Genomic DNA, 22,468 nt, shown 5'->3' with positions numbered 1-22,468 from the left:
GAGGACAGTTACCTAAATTCTCCTTCATATTGTCCTATTTCTTCCCCAGACATTGGTAAGTAATGGTCAAACTACAGGACAACCCAATTTGTCCTGCCTTATCAATTAACCTGCCCCATAGGACTATCAAAGTTTCTCAAGAACCTTTTCAAAGCTTTTTCTTACTCAATGCCAACTAGCTTCTTCATCTTCACCTTGTTTTTTTCATTTAATAGCATATGATGGGGTCTGGGTGAGGTTACCAGAAGTCACTCTTACCAGGTTTTGCCATCAGGACCTTAATTTCAACACCACTTTGCCCACCACTCTTGTATTTTATGTTTGAGTAGGGTGATCAGATTCCAAAGAATAAACCCTGGGACATTACATTGCATAAATCTGATCCATAAATAAATGAACTATTCATTCATTCAATGGGATATGCCCAACAGATTTGGGGTCCTGGGAACTGAGACAGTTTCCTGGTTTTGGGGAGATATATCAAAGAGAGTAACTTAATCTTCCAAGGATCCATATATTTTGTGACTGGAGAAGGGTGTTTCCAATTAGTTCCCAACTGAAGAAAAACAAACAGTGTTGTAAAATTGTACTGGGTGGCTTATAATGACATCACAATTAGCCATCTCCTATAAAATAGATAATAGACTATTTAAAAAATGAAATAAAAACATAAAATGAATCCTAAAATCAGTCCAAAGTTGTCCAGAACATTTTATGGAGTATTTAGCATTTTGAGTAGTTCACATTTCTAAACTGATATGCACAACTATACAATTATCTTTCAATTGTTGCAACCCCTCTATATTTTGCTAGGCAAGTCACCAATGAAAACCAATGTATGCAAAATGTACACTCTGGGGAGATGGGCATTCAAGGGAAGAGATTATATTTGGGAAAAAATACTTGTGACATTAGATATATTTTGATATTGCTTCCCATTTGTTAATCTTGAAGAGACTCCAGAATTAAAATTAGATACAAATTTTAAACAATAACATATGCATCAAGTGATAAGTTTAAAAAAAAGTAGGAAAGTATGCATAAGTCTAATTTTGTAGAATGATATACCAATTTTAAAAATGAAATGGAAATAAAGGGGAATACTGCGATTCTTGGAGAGGGTAAAGAGGTTTTTTGTTTTTCAATAGATATCTGAACAAAAGGACAATAGGCATCTCAAAGCTATATTCAAAGATGTGAGTATTATAGGATGTGAACTGACAAATTAATCCATTGCTAATAGAGATATTTGTATTTTATGGGTCTTGGCTTCCTGGTCATTTCCTCCTTCGGGTCCCATTTTAAAAGATTTCAGCCCTTTTGGTCATCACGTTCTCTTCTCTGTAATGAAATCTAAGTCCCAGCAACATTCTTGGAAAAAAGAATATCCACGCTCAAAAACACTCATTAACTTCAGGGAGAATGTTGCCTGAATAACGATCACTCTGAACAATTGCTGACAGAAGAGATCTTTGCCCACGATATACAGCAAATTCTACTCTGTTATGTTTTCTTAAATGGCCATAAGTAAGAATGATCTTTCAATAATGGAGACACAGGTATCTGACCAAACTTGCAGAGAAGCTGACATCCTGATGTATATTTTATGTTCAGCACTGGGGTATTGAATAGAACTAATTTACCCAGTTCTGGTGTGTGCTACAATAATAAATTGTTGTTTTAGCACACAATGTGGCACATGATGAAATGTGGTGAAAAGTATGCAAGTCCTCACGTTTATTTCAAGGAGAACAAGTGGAACAGACTAAATATTTACACCTGTGTGGTCCAATCATTTTAGGGACCATAGTTCAGGAGCATTCGGGTTGTGAGAAAGAAGACTTCAAGGTCAATATTCTCTAGCCTGAAGGTTTTTCTAAGAGACAATGATTGCATTGCAAAAAACAGGGAGAATTAATGCTGAAAAGGGAGCAGGAGAACAAATAAAATCTATATACAAAGCCATAAAAAGCTGAGGAAGACTAAGGACAGCCTTCACATAGAACCTGCCTGTAAATCTGTGCTCTAATTTCCTAACTTCCTTCTGTGAGAGAGGTGGGAAGTACCAAAATGTGATAAAATAATAGATGATAGATAGATAAATAGATAGATAGATAGATAGATAGATAGATAGATAGATAGATAGATAGATAGATAGATAGATAGATAGACCAACCAACCACCATTTAGAGGACTGACCTAACCATTCAGTACCTTATCAATCAATTAATCAGTTCAAAGGACGCTACCTAGGCAACACATCAAAAATTCTCCAATGTGAAATCAGGACTGAGATTTGCATTTTTTTAAATTTCACAAGCAGATTAGCTTGTCTTACATCATTCAGAAATATGACATAATTTCTTCCACCTTTTTAAAGCCTCCTTGTTCATTTTTAATGCATCTTAACTTTGTTTGTCTAATGGAAGAACCACCTTTCTGTTCAAATTTTACACTGTGTATTAAACTATTTATTCCTTCCATATTGTATGATGGCAATTCCACATTTTTCATCCCTTCATATCTGCTTGAAGTATATATTTGCATGTATCTCTTTTTCTTTTCTGTATTCTTCATTTACTCTATAAAAAAGGCACATTGCATGGCATTTATACTGTATCACATTTATGAGAATGAAGCATCTCTCAAGTCCCCAACTCTCATGTTTTGTAGCCCATTATCCAGTTAACCAGAGAGATTATTTATTCAAAGAAAGTGATAGCGCATTTACTCATTATACTAAAGTGGCCCTATGTTCCACTTTATAGGAAGGCCTATTCATTCCAAGTCTCCTTTAAAGATAAAGACAGCAGAGGGCTCTTGAAGGAGACCACCAATGGTGTTTTGACTTTATCCTAAGCAGTCATAGAGATCCCCATCTTTAAAGTATTTCTAGTGAGTAAGTTCTAGAAATGACAGTTTATTTTGCCCCAGTGTGTGTGAAAGAGTGAGTGCAGACTTCTGCAAATTTTATACAACTCAGATTCTTCTTTTTCCCTCTCTTCTCTTCTCCTATCCTGTCTTCTCTTTTCTTTTCATTCCTATTTTTCTTTTCTTTCAATGCATAAGTTAAATAAAAAAGAGAGGATGGATGTGAGAACACACCCTAATTTGGGATTATTTCCCAAAATGTATTTTCTCAGGAAGATCTGAATTGCTAAACAGACCTGGGCAGTGGTGGGTTTCTACCAATTCGTCCTGGTTCAGGTGAACCGGCAGCGGCAGTGGTGGGAGGCTCCGCCCACCTGCCTAGACATCATCACTGATGCTCTGCACATGTGCAGAAGGTTCTGCACATGCACAGAAGTGCTGCGTGTGAGCAAAGCAAGCACGTGTGTGCTCACAGTTCCAAACCGGTAGCAAAGGTAAGTGAAACCCACTACTGGACCTGAGAGAGTATAAACTGGCTGAAATAGGCAATTGATAAAAAGTTTCAATGCTGTTATTAGAAAAGGAAGCTCATTAGAAAAAGAACCGGGTTGAAAAATAGTCTGTCTTCTTCTTAGCAAAGAAATAACTGATTTACAACTGTAGTAACCAAGACACAATCTTTAGAAAGGAAACCAAAATCTGAACATTAGTCTAGGCCCTTATACTTTTTGTACAAGTTTTCATTGGCCAAGAACTAAAAGAAATGTTTTTTAGCAGATTGGGATTTGGGAGGTCAATGATCCAAGAGGCTGGATTCAAAATAATGTCAATAACTAGATAAAGAGTTGCAGGTTCCAAAGAAAGAAATCAGATAAAATTAAAGTGTAATAGACACTTCAAACTGTGTGATCTGACCTAATAAGTTATTAATAGGGACCCATTACTCCTCATACATTTTTTATTAGCAAGGCATTGCCTTTTTGTCAAGATTAGTGGATTATAAAATATTTGTGCTACACAATATAAATGACCCTACCTATTAATAAGTCTCTGGAAAGATATGCTTAAATTGAATTACATTAAGGGGGAAAAGTGCCACCTGAAAATTAGGCATAATTAATGGGAACGCATAAATAAACCAGAGATAGAGAGAAAAGGACATTCTCTCCATTGATCATTTGGTAAATTAATTGCCAATATGGTAATGACATCCCAACTATTACTGTTTTTATAAGAGCTGTTTCAAAGGATGAAATGCTCGTGGTTCCATGAATGTCAGAAATAGCACTTCGTTACTAGGAGAAAACGGAGCTGATCATGTGACTCTATATCCATCTCTAGGCATTTGGAAAAGCGAAAAATATCAGCTTTGAACAGAGCCAGGAAGGAAACTTGATTAAATATTCTATTCAGAGAGAGAAGACCAACCATTTTTGCTAATATCCAAGGACAAACCACTTCTGATGAGTGTGTATTACAATGAAGCAGAACTATCCAAACTAAAAGACTCAGGGAGAGCACACCACTTCATTATTTTCCATAGGCTAGTGCCAGAGAATGACTTTGCCCAGAGATGCTTTAAAGATACAGGAAATTATTGTTCACATCTCATTCACATAATGGATAATGTGGACTGAGTTACACACCTACAACATGCTATTAAATAACAAAAGAGAAATTGTCCTCTGTCTCTTTCTTTCATCCTCTTAAAAATGACTGAGGTAAAAAAAAAAAAGTGCTTCCGGAAGTTTTTGCATATAGGTATAAAGCTAAGTAGATTTGGGCAATGGGATTTTAATTGGTGCTTTATTGTGAATTCTGGAATCAAAATAAAAGTACATGTTTTGTTAATGGTGTGGTCCATGTAACCATAAAGTTAAAATCAGTGGATAAGTAAATAGCAGTATCATCTTAGATTTATATACTGCTTCATAGCACTTTTCAGCACTCTCTGGGTGGTTTATAATGGAGAAGCATTATTTGCATATTGCCCTCAACAATCTGGGTCCTCATTTTACTGACCTTGGAAGGATAGAAGGCTGAGGCAACAATGAACCCCATCAGGATCGAACTCCAGGCTGTGGGTAGAGTTTTGCCTGCAATACTGCCCTTTAACTACTGTGTCACCAGGGCTCTTAAATAAGTAAAAATGTGAACTATTTATATGATACAAATATCGGCTCTTTGATAGGTACAGGATACTTCTATCCTATAGTGTCTTATCATTTGAATAGTGGACATATTCTTGATTGTTTAAAAAACAAGATGGAGGAGTGTTCCATCCAATGATGTTACTGAATAACTGCTATGGCCTTATGGCTCTTGGAAGCTGAAAAAATAAATGTGTTCCTGATCACAGTTCTGCCCTGCATTATGAGAATATCATTCTAGCCAGACAAGTTGTTGTCTATCATCAAGCTCTTTCTTTTATCTAATATTTCTTATAAAGTTTAGATGAAATGGGCACTGTTTTGTGGATATTCAAATGTTTTGACATGTTGGCTGCAACTATTCAAGCATGCAATGTTTAATTAGCTACAGGAGTTAAAGCACAGAACGTGGTCTGATCAACATTTATAATACAAGAACTACACCATTTACATTACTAGTTGATAAAGACATTTAAAGTGTTCTCTAAGAGTATTCAAAACAGGGGGAAAAAATAGATCCAGGAAACTATAGACCCATCAGCCTGACCTCAATACCAGGGAAGATTCTGGAAAAGATAATCAAGCAAAGAGTCAGCGAACACTGAGAAGCAAACAAAATAATAACCACAAGCCAACATGGGTTTGTCAAAAACAGAGCATGCCAGACTAATCTTATTGCATTCTTTGACAAAGTTCTCGCAGTTTAAACACAGGAATCTCTCTTAGTTAGACAGAGGAGAAGTCGAAAAGATGGTGAGGGAGGGAAGGAGACTTTTGATCCTTATGGAGTTCTGAAAATGTTTGAGCTATTGTTAAAATTTATATATTACATTCAAGCAATGTTTCTTCCATCCTAAAATGGAATCTATGCACCAGAGGTGGTATTCAGCAGGTTCTGACAGGTTCTGGAGAACCGATAGTGGAAATTTTGAGCAGTTCAGAGAACTGGCAAATACCATCTCTGGCTGGCCCCATAGTGGGGTGGGAATGGGGATTTTGCAGTATCCTTCCCCTGCCACGCCCACCAAGCCACACCATGCCCACCAAGCTACGCCCACAGAACCAGTAGTAAAAAAATTGGATTTCACCACTGATGCAATCCCAAAGAAAATGGGATTTTGATAGGTCCAGATTTAATTCTTTTAACAGCAACAGAATAGTAGGCACCAGATAGGACCTCCACTATTCTGTACCAGGAAAGGAACAATTTGGTGGATGGGGATGATGTATCCAACAGATAAAATGGAGGGCAGTGTTTTGCTAGCCAGGACTATAATTCACATTTTGTGGGATAGAGAAAATGTGGTGATGATGGAAAAATACTTGCTGGCATATCATGTTATTTGGGCACATTAGACCATCTGGGTTTGGGAGGAATTGGGTACATTTGGGAGGGTTGTTTGCGTCTTGCTTCAGAGGGATCAGAAACCAGCATGTCAATCATATGTGAAAAAAGAATTTGGGAGCCACATATTTTCTGAGGCTGCAGAGTGCCCATCTTTCTGCTATTATGGTTTCAACTACTGTATATTTTGCTGAACGAATATAACGCCAAGTTCACAAAAAGAAATGCAGACGCACACTAAATCACACCCTAGCAGGCTGCATTACAGTTTACACAATATGAGAATCCAGCCATTCCTACTGAATATAAAGTGATGGCAATTCTGTTTTTCAGGCATTCGGGGTAAACCTTAAGCTATCCAGACACAGCCTTCCTATCAGAACTAGTTTGCAGGCCGAGGCTCTGCTTGAAGAGTCTGAAATCAGGCAGACAATACAAAAAGAGCTAAATTTCTTCAGAGAGTTATCATAAGCCTGTCTGATCTGAGCTTGAAAGCACAAGAGAAATGCAGGAAACAATGATAAGAGAGCTGATGCAATTTCTTCTTAGATAAATAGGCACACATGTCCAATGAAAGAAATTGGGAAGGCAAATGTAGTCTTCTGTCAAATAATTTCTTCCATCTGTCATTCCTTCCCCCCCCCCTTCTTTCTTACAAACAAAACAACATTGGATGAGAATGATTTAATATGTTGTCTTTCAGATTGGAAGGGAGACGGTTCTAGGTGTTTCGTACTATAGTGTTTTTTTATCATTGTGTGTCTTTTTTCATGACTAATATGGGTATAGATTTGGATGATCTGCAGGACTGGAGAAGTACCTTTGTTCATATCTTTGATGACAAGTATATCTTCCATAGTAATTAGTATTCCAAAATTGTAGGAATCTAAAGTGAAAGAGAATATTTTTTTTCTAGAAGCTCTAGCAGAGTTTTATTTACTGTTTTAATCTTAAAGAACAGTAAAGATGAAAGGGCACATTTTCTCCAAACAAGGAAAATGGTTATTGAGATTCATAGATCAGAATAGTCCTAAATAACCAATGATATAGGTAGGCCACTTTCTCCTATCTTACAACATGCAACTGCTTAGCAGACTCGGAGGAGTAGCAGCTACTCTTAATGCCCCATCTGGTTTGTAGCTCAGTTCTCACATTAATAACTTCACAACAGAGGTGGGTTTCAGGAGGTTCTGACCAGTTCTGAAGAACCGGTAGCGGAAAGTTTGAGTAGTTCAGAGAACCAGTAGTAAAAATTCTGACTGGCTCCACCCCCATCTATTCTTTGCCTCCCAAGTCCCAGCTGATTGGGAGGAAATGGGGATTTTGCAGTAACCTTCCCTTGGAGTGGGGAGGGAATGGAGATTTTATAGTATCCTTCCCCTGCCATGCCTACCAAGCCACGCCCACCAAGCCATGCCACACCCACCAAGCCACACCCATGGAACTGGTAGTAAAAAAAATTGAAACCACCACTGCTTCACAATATTCATATGCTAGAAAAATATAATTTGCCTGGTCCTGTGATGCTTAATTTAAAGAAGGCTATGTACAGAAATTCCTTTAAATATTAATCAAATTCCTTTTCTTGTTTCAAGAAGCTCAAGGATGGAATGTAACAGGATAGCAGTTTGATCCCCAGGTTCCTGCTTTCCAGACAGGAGAAATATACAGTAGGTAGTCCTCAACTTAAAACCATTTATTTAGTGACTGTGTGAACTTACAATGACACTGAAAAAAAGTGACTTAGGACCAGTTTTTACATTTATGGCCATTGCAGCCATTGCACATGATCAAAATTTAGGCACTTGTGTGATCACCATTTGTAACCTTCCCAGCCAGCTTCCAACAAGAAGACTCAATGGGGGAAAATCAGACTCACTTATTGACTGCATGATTCACTTACCAACTTCAATGATTTGCTTAACTACTGTGGCAAAAAAAGGTCGTAAAATAGGGCAAAACTCGCAACAATTGTCTTGCTTAGTAATGAAAATGTTGGGCTCAATTGTGATCATAAGTCGAGGACAACCTGTAAGGGCCATCTATGGGCTTCTCTAGATAAAGCCATGAAAATCCTACCCGTCAATAAAATACATTAGGCTAGATGAAACAATTCTTTGATCTGTGTATGGTTTTCTCCATTGTACTGTCATAACAATTTAATAAAGGAGGTTAGATTAAATACTTGAACCAATAACTGAATCAATAGTAGCCAATTAAACTTCACAGATGAGCCTATATTTAAGACTCGAGTTTGGCCTTTATCTTTTCATGATCCTTAATTTGAAATTATGCAAAATAAATAAAAGTTGGAAGGTGGATCAGGTCTTGCTCCTCGTCCTCCAGATTATTCCAGTTATGGCTGCTAGTTTATAGACACATCATCCCTCAGCAAAACTATGCACCTGTCATGTATCCCAGTGTTCTAGACATTGTTATATGCATACGTGACTGTAAATTTCTAAATTGCCTTGAATTCCTTCTGGCTAGAAAAGTGGGATATCGATCTAGAAAATGAGAAGGACATTTTCTCCATTTGTTACTTTTATATATATATAAATTTGCTATAAATACTGTTTCGAATGTTTTCCTTTCAGTGTCGGCATTTGAGGAAGGATTCAGAGTGGCACAATTCCACAATGAAATAGGATAAAAATCTAAGGAAGAAATAAGGCCAATGCATAAGAGCTGATTATTATTTTTTTCATGTTGTTTGTTTATAGATTTTTTGAGAGGGGAAGGAAATGGAGAATTAATTACTTACTGTAGATGTTGTACAAATAATAAGTCCCACCACTGGACACCCAGATTTCTAGTTTGTAAATACAAACATCTTCTATTTGATATTTCTTAATCTTAACTCCTCTTGCTCCTCGTCCTCCAGATTATTCCAGTTATGGCTTTATGCGAAATCACTTTCCTCTATTCCTTAATGTTTCTAAGTATTGTACATTATCCTACAGTATACTACATTCTGAATATGTGCGCTCAGGTTAAAAGCTACAGAATAAGAGGGTATTCCATGAACTGAACTGCTGTATTCTATTAGAAAAGTCAACACTGCCATCCAATGAGCAATGAGGGAACCACAAAGACAATTTGTGAAAAAGTAAAATGCAACTTTTGCACATGAATGTTCTCCCAGGGACTTTCCTTCTTTAAAATAAGATGTGCAGATTATATTATTGCTGTAGACCTGATATTGTGAGATTTATTTGCATTCCTAAACCGTGTATGACAAGCTGAAGCAAGAGAAATGCTTTATTTAAGTAATGGACAAGTATGAATTTTTTTTTTAAAGGAGAAAAATGGAAATGGCTCACAAAAACAGAGGTAACTATAAATTAAATAGAAATTCAGCATATCTAACTGTCCTGTGAAAAATTGCAACCAAAAGAAGAACTGTTGATGGAAAATTTCTTCCGCTTTTCCTACTTAAAGTCTTTGACTTGGATTTGAACTAAATAACCTTTAAAGTAAGGAACTTATTCAAAGAGAGGAAAGGTCACTGAATGCTCTTAAAACAGAAATTTAGTGTTCTTTTTTTAAAAAAAAAATAGCACAAAACCAAGTTAATATTAATCAGTTGATTTTTGTATCACTGCTGTGCAGTACATCACCTTTTAAAACAGAGTTTTTAAAAGGCCAGATTTGTGCTATTTTCTATTTTGCTTCCCCGTTATGTATCTAAATTTTAAGAGCTTTTCGGTTTTGCTTTTTCCTACCTTCTTTAGTTTTGTAATAGGACAAGAATTATTCCTACAAGGAACCTAGGATTCCACATGTCCATCCAGTTTCAAATGGATTCATGGTCATACATTTTTCAAAACAATTGTCCAATTAGCTCTTTATCTCTTGAATGGTTGCGTAGTCTACCCACATTTTGCTATCTTTTCCATTGGAATCTAAAGGGAGATTTTGCAGAATTACTCCCTGCAGTCAGCTTTACTGTATTGTCCTGGAGGGCGGGAGAGAGAGAAGGAGGGAAGGAGGAGAGAAAGGGAGGGAGGGAGGAAGTGTGCTTTTGTGTGCACATGTCTCTCTCTCTCTGTGTGTAGGGGAGAAAATCTGAAAGGCTTCTAAATCTTATTATATACATATATACTTATGTTAAATATATGTGTGTTTTAGTTATGTGGATAAGACATTGGTATAATGAAATTCTTTACACTTGAATCTAAGAAACTATCAAGAATTTCTGGCAGTCTCATGGATGAATTGAGTTGGCAAAGGGTGTTCAGTCTCCCTGCTTCTCAACTCAAAAAGATACAGTAGCATATGGAAAATCCTGTTGTGGGCATGAAGCCATGGATGCCACAGAATGAATGAGAAGTATATAATTCAAAAACAAAACAAAGAAAACAAAACAGCACCTTTTCTACGTCCCCCTGAACATAAAACTAGCTCAAAAGTACCGCCAAAACTAAGGGTGAAAACATTCTAAAGTATCTTGTAAATGAATGTAGATCATGGGCAGGTAACTATGACGATTATGGCTCAGGAATTCTGAGAGTGGAAGTCCACGGGTTGTAAACTTGCCATTGTTGCCCACCTCTGATGTAGATGAACAAAAATCCTGAGGAAGAAAACTCTGAACAAATGGAAAAACTGATTCCTCAATGTGTCTAAAGTCTAGACTAGAGGGCTAAGAGACAACTGATGTTCAATAATCAAGATAATTCCTTTTCTGTTTTTAACTCATGCACAGGGAGAGATTCTGAACTGAAAGAAATGTGCAGAAAGATAGAAACCACCTGGAATGATCCTCTGATTTAGACCTGCACATCATTTCTTTGTCATTGCTAAACAAAAGAACAGTTGCCTGTCATATTTTCAAGCCATAGACACAAGTGTGTATGTGTGAATGCTATCCCTAAGGATACCCACAGCACTTTTCTTCCCAAAATAAATAACGTGGAAGAGAAATGAATGTCTTTCGACCAGAGAACTGGCGGTATGTCACCAGCTAGGGCTATCCTGTCAAGATAACAAACCCCCCAAAAATGAAATGCAAGCTGCATTTAAAGTTGCTAGCCATGAATACTTGATGTTTTGCTTTTCAGAGGTTTGGTCATCATGGCTGTTCATTTTTTTATCCCTTTCAAAGCCACTGCGCATCATGCTACCCTTTCTGTCTCTCTTTTATGCTCTCCTGCCCATCAGACTCTCTACTTACTGTTTTCTGGTGCTGAAAGCACCGTAACCTGAGACACCGAAATAAAGCTGCCAAGCTTTAACTGCCGCCTTCCAGAACAAATAACACGAAGAAGGATGGCTGCTCTAGAATGTGTTGTCCTTTGAAACCACATGATGCATTCAGAGAATTAAATTTTCAACAAGTCATTTACTGATAGCCTCTCTGTAAGCACAACCCCTCCATCTTAAGTTTCTGTGGTTCCAGAGACATTTATAGGACAGGGCGATGTTATGGAATAATGTCACACCGGAGAAACTCTGTCTTTCTTCTGCCAATGTTTATTCCCAGCAAACAAGGTCATGTTTAGATTAAATAAATAACATTTCTCTTTTCCCATCCTTATGTTCTATTCCTCCCAGATTATACTTCCCCCTCCTCAAAAGATTAATCTGATGATCCAAAACTCATTGCTTCGCCATTCATTCAGCAGTACCTTCTAAATGAAGATGCTACACAGGTTAACTTTTAGATGTGGACAAGTTTCTGTTTTATTTTTATTTTTTTAAAAGAAAAGGCAGATCTTTATCATTAAAAATAAAACATCCTTTTCAAGGGAGATGTGTTTACTAAGCTATTTTAACAAGGTTGCGTGGATTCCACACTGAGATAATATCAGCTGTATCTTGCTTTGTGGTTACAGGCATACTTTTCATTTACAGCTTGTCCTTGTCATTATTACTTTGTTCACAATTTGAAGTTAGTATCTCTTTGAGAAGACTTTACAATAAGTCTGCTTTTAGGCTATAGGTGGCTTGAGAGAATCTTTATCATGCTAATTCTGCTGCAGTTGGCAGCATTCATGTTGTGAGGTACTTCTTCCTTCTTTAGCACTGAAATGTTCATTAAAACTAAAACCACAATGACAATAGACTCCCTAGGTTGCTTGCATCATAATATCAAGGAAAGAAGCAACTTGAAATTAAGGAGAAACTTCCTAACAGTGAGGACAATTAACCACTGGAATAGCTTGCCTTCAGAAATTATGGGTGCTTCATCATTGGAGGTTTTTAGGAAGAGACTGAAATGGTATAGAGTCTCCTCTATAGGCTGCTGTGGTTCATGAGGTCAAGAAAAATCAGACACAACTTAGTGACTGAACAACAACAACAACATAATTTGAAGGACGATATTGGACATTCATGTTTCATACCTCTCTCTGTTTACCTTTATGTAGTAAGCTGCCAGAGAGGTGGGACATCTAAGCAGGATATGCAGACATTGCTAGGCCTGCCATATATGGAAAGCTCTGACTTTTGTTGCCATCTTGGGGTCTTCTTCTTTGTAGCCTGTATATAAAAGGTCCAGACACAGGGGTCAAGGCTCACAGGTTAGTTCTCACATGTTCATTAGAACATCAAGGCAAGGATAAAATCTAGACACAATGAAGGTATTAAAAAGTATAGAGATTTCCGATTCCCAGCTGATTGAATTTTTTCAATGATGCTATCTTCTGGACCAACTCCAAAGCCAGTTAGATGCCTTTCAGTGGCCCATTCAAAAGGTTCTTCCTCATAGCAGCCTAAACTTGCTTATCTCCAAGGCTGACACCAACCAGAAATGAAATCAGCTTATAAAATTCCTATCCAGATTTCAAGTCATTTTTCAGATTTGACAATGTTGCTAGCTAGATGTCTTGAATAGATAGAGGTTACTACCAACTATTGAATCCTCTTACTTCTTTACCTCTTCCCACCCATGCTGGCCAAGCAAGCATCGCCCATTTTCATCTCTATGAGTGAGATTTGGAGGTCACTGGACCCATTGATAGATCTTTGTACGAACCCCCCCTCTTCCCCCCAAAATGACTTTTTTTCCTACTTAACACCTTCTTATTTGGCACATCTACAGAAGGAAGGACAGAAGAGACAGATCATAGCTTTATCATTATTTTTGTTAGTTGGGCTAAAAGGTGACATTGGTGGAGAGAACAGAAGAGGAGAGGAGAGGAGAGGAGAGGAGGGAAGGAAGAGAAGAGAAGAGAAGAGAAGAGAAGAGAAGAGAAGAGAAGAGAAGAGAAGAGAAGAGAAGAGAAGAGAAGGGAAGAGAATAACAGAGTTGGAAGGTACCTTGGAGGTCTTCTAGTTCAACAGGCAAAAACCATATACCATTTCAGACAAATGGTTGTCCAATCTCTTCTTAAAAACTTCCAGTATTGGAGCATTCACAACTTCTGGAGGCAAGTTATTCCACTGATTAATTGTTCTAACGGACAGGAAATTTCTTCTTAGTTCTAGGTTGCTTCTCTCCATCCATTGCTTCTTGTCCTGCTCTCAGGTGCTTTGGCGATAAAAGCAGTAAGAAAATAAACCTGGATTGCCCTGATAGACGAGTCTTTATCCAGGTTGCCCTCTATCCAGGTTGCCCTGATAGACCAGTCTCACCAGAAAAAACACTTAAATCTCTCCCTTGGTATAGCCAACAAATCGAGTAGAGCCAGTGGCTTACATCTACCTAATATGTAAGTAGCCTGGGTTCAAATCCCAGAAGGGTATGGCTAGCTGATGAGAGCTGAATAGCTTGAAATAGATCTATACTAGTCTTCCTTTATTTCTTTGTCGGATAAATATAAATTCAACACATTGATTGAAGTTGCCTTCATCATGGATTAGGGTTGGATTGAGGATGTGTTTCTGTCCTTAAGAATGATTAATGGGTTGTTCTTGTGCCAAAGTGAGCACAGTGTGAAAGTAATGGATCAAATTGGGTATTTGTGAGGCAATCTAGAATGCATAGTTTGGCAACTCCTAATGGGTATATTTTTCCTAAAAACTGGGTTCTTCTGGGACCCTGTTTGAGCTGTTATGTTTTTTTTATCATGGTAGCCATCCTTTTATTCTGTGCAATGCTTGAAATGGCTACTCCAGTTCAAGCATGATATTGAAAACACAGATTGCTTTTTCCATATTTAGTTATGGAAGCCATGCTGAGAAAGGGACAATATGATGGAGTTAGCCTAGCCTGGCATGACATAGTGATAGATCCACTTCAGTCATCAGTCCTATCTCATAAGTGGTCTTTACTAGATTAGTATATCATTCATGAGTGGCATGTTCTCTAAGGAGAGCTTCATACAAATGCCCTCTGTTTTCATCTCATATACGTGTTTGTGTATTTATGTGAAAAGAACCAGAGTATATTGCAACCTGTTACTATTGAAATTTGAAGGCACACAGAAGCTATAATTCTAATTTACTTTTTCTTAATTTTATTAAATGTGGGCCTAGAATACTTTGTAACTGCTCCTTGGCATTTACCTTCTTTGTCAGACAATAGGTCCTCCTTGTCTGACCTTGACCTATAACTAGACCTTGGCATTTAGTCATACTGTGGTTTGTGGTAGCAATAACCGCAAAACAAAATCTTCCCAGTGGCTTCCAGCCAGAGTATTACTCACTAGCTAATGGTTGGAATGGACTGATAAAAGATATGGGTGGGGGAGAGCCACACATCTTGTATTTGTTGGTGTGAAATAAGTAAGAATAAACTGATAAAACTACACACTGGAACCATTATTGGCATAAATTGCTAAAATGCATTTAAGTTTTCACTTTACATACATGTACATTCATATATTTTATGCCTTTTAGCTTTCCACATTTTTTTTTAGATTTTTATTTTTATTCTTGATGGATATATCCTTTATGCTTTTTTTAAGGACTCCACCTTCTTTATGCTGGTCTGTGACTGCAATAAACATCTGATTTGATTCACACTTACATACACTAATGATATTAGGAAATACTTAATACTAAGATGAAAATCACATTCCTATTGTAGATTATTAAACAAGGCACTGCATTTGCTATATTACAACAGCCTCAATCACTGCTCCTTAAACAGGAGGCCATATTCTTTAAAAAAAAAAAAAGATTTTTTTCCTTGCGTGTATTTTACATTAAAAACTGAATACATTTGCATGTGTTTATAGCTGTGTGGAGCTTTCTGATAGGAATTTCAGTGTATAGACATTAAAATCTAGCCATATGTAAAATAATGGAAAGAGGAAAAAGAGAAACTTTTGCCAAACCAGGATATCTAATAATCCTAAAATAGGTGACGTTGCAGTCTTGTAATATGAAGAAAATGACCAATATTATTTTGAAAGGCATTGTAGTTATAGAAATATGTTTCTCTGAACATACAGGAGCCTGAAAAGGGCTGCATCATATCTACTTTCATGCTTTTGCATATTTAGCAAATCCTTGAAACCTGTGGGATTTTCCTGAGGCAGTCAAAAGTCATGCTAGAACAGAACAAACCATATTCTGAACGGAAAGTTCATATTTAAGGAGTGTTGTTTGTAGGATGGAACTGAGTTTTAATTGGGGAATTTTATTATGTGACACGCTGTCTTAAAAACTACCGCTTATAGAATTCATTGGTCACAGCTAGAAAGACAGGCTGGAAAAGGAAAATAATAAAAAAGTAATAATTTTATTTTTAGATAATAATAATAATAATAATAATAATAATAATAATAATAATAATAACAACTACTACTACTACTACTACTACTACTACTACTACTACTACTACTACTACTACTACTGAAGAACTTTGCTAGATGATAGGCCCAGAACTATGAAGCCCAAGTTGCTTTTTGATTTCCTGGAGGGTCCTGAGATATCACTGACATTCTATTGGAGAACAACCATCTCAGTTGGGAGGGGGGGCTCATGTGCAGATTTAGCACAGACTCTCTAAATAAACACAAAGGGTTAGTTAGGTCTGACCCTCCCTGAATGCCTTAGACTAGAACCTTCTCTAGTAGTTCCCATGTGAAAGCCGCCAGTCTGAGGTGATTCCTATATAACAAGCAGAGAACAATGAAGTAGTCAGTTTGAACTTTACATATGCAAGTCTTGATTGTTCATGCCTGACACATTCAGTGTCATACCACTAAATAAAAATAATGAACATTTTCCTCTGGATTCATTTTTTTGGAACTTTGAAAAACAAGCTTCTAAAACCTACTAAAATAGAGAATACTTTCAAAAGTGTGTGATAGAGGTTAAACTTTCTCTCTTTTTTTTACACTCTAAATTTGGGAGTATGTCCTCTGTTTTCAAAATTCCAAAGTGTTGGTTAAACAGTTTCATTTGGCTTACCATCACAAAGATTAATATTTTCCCACTGATTAATGACAATGCTAATTTTAAATATATTTTAGATGTATCTTTGGAGTATTGGCAGAATGTTTAAAAGACAGATTATCTGAGAATATTAAAAAGACATTGATTAAACATATATGAAAGTTCTTCATATGATACAAAAGTTGTCGTTGGGCATTTTCTTTACCCATTATGCAAATATGTTAACTCATTAATAATTTAAAAATGGTAATACATTAATAATTAGGATCCCCATTAGAAATCTGACCTTTAATTGAATTCTATAGAAAGGAGACCGTGAAAAATGAGCCTCATGATTTATGTTAAGAATAAAGGTTAAAAGGCATTTTCTTAGTAGATTCGATTTCGCTGTTGCTACTATTACTGTCCATCTAGATTTGATTTTTTTTTTTAGATTTGATTTTCTCTCCCAAAATCAAAAATTTTACTAGTGTTATTTATATGAAATGTGAAGCAATAATGCTTTAAGAGGCTAGGTGATTTTCCTCTTGATTTATTTCATGCTACATATTTCTTATTAAACAAGCATCTTAAGTTCTTGCTTAAGGCTATAATCTTATATACATTTACCTTATTTTTCAGTAGAAATGCACAGCATTTCACTGTAATTTCATTCAGTGGTTATTATGGAGGTATTTTTTATTTTCCTTTTACTAATTGCTATTACGTTTAAATAAAAATATATATTTATTTATTTGGCGTATGGCAATTTTTAAAAAAAATTGACTTTTGGATCTGTTTTTATATTTTGTAACCTGCTTTGAACAATTCAGTTAAGAGAAGAGAAGGGAAAATACATTTAATGTATATATAATTAGACACCAAGATTTTTAGTGGAAGGTTTTCAGAAGAACATCCTATTTATTCCAAAGCTTTTCAAATTAAGTTGTAGAAATTCGTAATACTTTGCACTAATTCTTGGGCATTTTGGCCTTTCTCAAACATATTTTCCCTAGAATTAGCATTTGCAAGCAATGAAGAAACTTTATTATTATTATTATCTATTATCATCAATAGACTGTTCTTCCAAAACCAAAACTTGTGCCACCTTCGCAATAATGATCCAGTAAGATCCAAACATATACCCTTCTCATCAGTACATGATAGCAATCTGGAAAATATAACTTTGTGTCCAGTAGAAGCAATTAGGAGGGCTTACAATGAAAACAGAGGGGGCATATTTGCCTTTTTTATTTCTCTCTGCAGCCTTCTGTGCTACCACCCAATGGCACCAGGCTACCTGCTTCTCCTCATTTTATTTTGTTTAAATATACTGTAAAATAACAACAACAACAAATGGGTTTTTCGTGGTTCAGAGTAAAACTCTAACCTCAAGCAAATTTAAATGATGCTGTTGGGCTCCCTAACAAAATGAATGGTGGATGCCTAATGCTGAGTATTTTAAGAGCATTCTCAGACATGATAGAGATGGTACATCTGGGAAGCGTGGAGAGCAATTCCTCAAGTTGCTTTCTGGTTAACTATTTCCTACTTAATGAGTATTTTGTGGAAGAGTATCTATAACATTCTCTCAAATGTACCCATTGGCCAGAGGTGGGATTCAATTTTTTTTACTACCGGTTCTGTGGGCGTGGCTTGGTGGGTGTAGCTTGATGGGGGTTATGTGACTGAGTGGGTGTGGCCAACTCAACATCACCCACCAAGCCACACCCACAGAACCAGCAGAAAAGGCAGCTCCTGCAACGGGTGGAGCGGGCAGGCGGGATCAGCGGTGACCAGGCAACCGGGCAGGTAAGGGCAGGGCCAGCCAGAGGTGGGATTTACCAGTTTGGTGAACCAGTTTAAATTTCCACTACCAATCTGCCCGAACCAGTCCAAACTGACTGAATACCATCTCTGCCATTGGCCCAAAAAGATCAGAGGCCCTTGTTCTGTAGAAAGTCAACGGATGATACAGCAGAAAGATGGAGTTGATTCAGAATATCACCCTGCTCTCTTCCTCCAATGTGAAGGAAATTAAATGGCCAATAAAGGGTTGAAATGAAGGGTCCTTGGTGCTCTCTGAGCTTGGTTGTTTTCTTGCAGAGGTTTAATTATTCAAACTAGGTAACATCATCAGTACTAGTGACTAGCATTGTTGAAGTTACCTAGTTTGGATAATGAAAAATCTGTAAGAAAACAACCAAGGTGAGAGAGCACCAAGAATTTCAATGAATAATGTCTCTGTTCTAGTTCTTAAACAAAACGAGATTTCCTGGTCATGAAAAACCAGTCTTAATCCACCATTTTCTAGCATTTTTGAGTTTATAGGATGGGCACAAACATTCTGCAGAAAACTGTAGAAATGTGGCTCTGCTTTTTATATACATTTATATTAATTGTACAGTAGGAGTCAATTGCAATCAAGTTTTATGCTTAAATATTAAAAACAATATAACTTCAAACCGTGGCTGTTATAAAGATGCAAACTATTTTGAAATGTTGAATTGTACAGCACTCGTGATAATATATGAAATATATTATAATCCTGTGTATGTTTACCCAGAATTAAATCCCACTGAATTTAATACATTAATTTATTCCCATGTAAGTAAATGTATAAATAAATCTCACTGTGGGATCTCTAAGTAAAAATTCAAATCATTGTATTATTTTTTTCAGATGGATTAATATTTTCTTCTTGTAATCCACAAAGTTAGTTACTGCTGTACAGTGTTTCAGTAATAGCTATTAGACTGAACATTATCACTCCATTATATGGTGTTCTTCACCCATTCCAATATTTCAGTATAATCATTCTTTTTAGCTACTTGTAGTTTACAAATCTCAATCCAATTTTATCATTCTCTAAAATTTGTTTAGTCGTTTAGCAATACCACCTGTGGTGTACCAGTTAATTCATTTCCTGTAATTCCTTTAAGCCTGTTCATTCAATAATGCTGTATCCTTTCAACATTACACCAAATGCATTAAAAAGGATAGTTTTATAGTGTGGAACATCTCCTTTTTCCTATCTCAGGATGCATGCACATAAATGTGTGTTCCTCCATATATACACAGACACATATCAGATGGCTGTCTAGCCATTTCCATTTGAATTAATATACTGGCTTTATGCCTATAGCAAACACTTTCTCTTGTATAAACAGGGGTCACCAATTTTCTCTTAACCAATTGCTATTTAAAGAAAACAATCAAGAGCATTTGTACACCCACACAAGCTGTATAGGAGCAAGTTGGAGATTGGCCTTGTTTTATTTGAATGTACTGACTGCTATAGAAAAGACACTTTCGTTTGCTCTCTAATCCATGTGCAGGTCTTTCTATCTTGTTTTAGAGAAGACATTAGATTATAGAACAAATGAAATATACAATATCATCAAGGGAGTAAAAGAATGGAAACGGAAATGGCCTGGTCCCACAGCAAGAAGAACTGATGGCGGGTGGACCAAGGAAGTCATAGAATGGATCCCACTTGACAAAAAACGTCCACAAAGGAGGCCTAAAACAAGATGGATTGATGACATCAGCAAATATTGTGGGCCCAATTGGCAATAGAAAACTCAGGACCTTGTTGGTTGGAAACATGCAGAAGAGACCTTTATCCTGATAGGCAATGGCTAGGATGATGAGGATGATGATGATATAAAAGACACACAGAGAGAGAGACTTTGCTGTTTGCCTAGATTTGAGTATATTAGTTAAGAAGTACCACGGTATTTATCTTTTCATCATGAGAAAGGGCTGTCATAATCCACCAATCGCTGCAAGTCATAAAACCAGTTTCATTACTCTTTATTCTATCCAAGTTAGTTTTAATCTCAGTTCACCAGAAAAGGGATTCCTGTAGATTAAGATGTCTTCCACTAGATTCAAATAGTGTGTGTTTTAATAAATTATTGGTAGATAAATTTTAAAGCCAATCCCAAATATGAATTGAGGTAGACAATTCTCTGCTAACTCCATCAACTTTTGCAGCCATTCATCTATGGTGGGAATTGAAATGTCCTTCCATTTTTGTGCGCAAAGTAGTCTTGCTGCCATCAACATATATAAGGTCAGAGCTCCAAAAATAATTTTCCAAGTCTTTTTCCATTAAGCCTCCCTTTTTTTTTTGAGAGAGAGAGAGAGAGAGTGACAAAGAGCCAAGGAGGACCAAAGACTGTAGAGGAAAACCTACTGTGAGTGCCAGTACCTAGGAGAGTGCTAGGAGGAAGCAGAGAAACTTGATGGTTGGAAAAATCAAAGACTATTGAAAAAGAGGTCAACAAAAAGTAAGGTAGAAATAGGTAAGTGTGAACTCCATCCTCCTTGGCTAAATTGACCTCTTAATTTTTTGATTGAAAAAAATATATAAGAAAATTTTCAGCCTATGTTTTACACCACAACCATCTCATAATTGTAGGCTACAATTTATTGCAATTGTTGTTGCTAGCCTGAAGGCAATATTTCCACACCATAGTATTCCAAATGAGATAATTGTCAATCATGTACCATTTGTTTTCCAGTAAAACAATGATGTAATTTGCTTTTGATTGGGGGAATTAGTGAGAGGCGCTCAACCCTGGGTTACTTCCAGTCTAAATGGGCATGCTAAAAACTATGAGACATGTGCTTCAGAAAGCTTTGCAAGGTGGTATAGACAATATCCGTCACTTCTGAATCTGTGGAAAGCACGTGTTATGGGGATGAATTTTGTTGGCCAACTGTTAACCCTAAGACTGAAAGAAAGAGCATAATCCAGACCACAAAATCAGCAAGCGCATCAGAAAGTATACCTTGATAAAAACAAAATACCATTTCTTATCTTGCAAAACAGAGACATGATGAAATGAAATCAGTGATGCCCTGAATGCCACAACTCCCAATTTATAGGAACTCCCACACTCATAAAAGAAACAACAAAATTATCCAAACACTATTTTCTTCCATGTGTAAATGACACAAATTAAGTACATTCTGAACCTGAAAGTGGTCAGTGGGAATTGGAAGAAATGGGGTGAGCATAGCAGTATGATGAGTTGGACCCCTAAAAATGGATCACCTTTTGCTGTCCTAATCAAACATTGTATTTTGTTTCCCCACAAAGTATATAGGCTTGAGGTTCTAATTTTAGTGAAAACTTTGGAACCTGGAGTTGTTTCATATCCACTTTTAAGCAGGCTTCATAAAAATTGGGCATGGGGCTTATAACTGGCACTTTGATGGCTTAGATGGAGAGCAGCAGGTGAAGATCAGCCCACAGGAGGACAATTGCCTGTGAATTTGTGTGGATGGCAACATTTCAAAAAGAAAATGTTTCTTTCTAGCAATATAGTCTCTTCTATTCCACCTGTGGTCCTTTTAAATAAGAAATGCAAATTGCTCCTCCACTGGTCATCTGTGGTAAGAAGTAATTGCCAAGCCAAAGGGTGGTAAATAGCACAAGGCTATTCCAGATGCCTGCATAAATGTAGTAGTGATGAAATACTTCATGTGCATGATAGCATATAAAAAAAAACTTCCTTTGGGAAGAAAGTACTACAGTTAAGTCAGATATATTTCCCATAACGATTTAAGACTATGAGCATGTGTTGCTTTGTAAAGACAGAAATGAAAAAGCACTGGAGCCATTTGCTTTATGAAATACTTTGATATTATGCAAAAGCAGATTGGAGTTCATTTGAATGGAGCCAAGTATTTTTTTATATTTCTATTTTGTTAAGAAGACAGACTTGAACAAAAGGTGGAAGAGAAGGACATCTAGTGCTCGTAAATATGTTTGCTCTTAAATGATCACAAAGCACTTTGACTTGGAAAAAGTAGATTTCTT

The sequence above is a fragment of the Pituophis catenifer genome, unplaced genomic scaffold (genome assembly GCF_029215685.1).
Source record: "Pituophis catenifer annectens isolate HBS135680 unplaced genomic scaffold, rPitCat1.0.hap2 SCAF_3, whole genome shotgun sequence".
Classification (NCBI taxonomy): Eukaryota; Metazoa; Chordata; class Lepidosauria; order Squamata; family Colubridae; genus Pituophis; species Pituophis catenifer.
The sequence above is the reverse complement of the archived record's forward strand: the minus strand, read 5'-3'. Positions refer to the sequence as shown.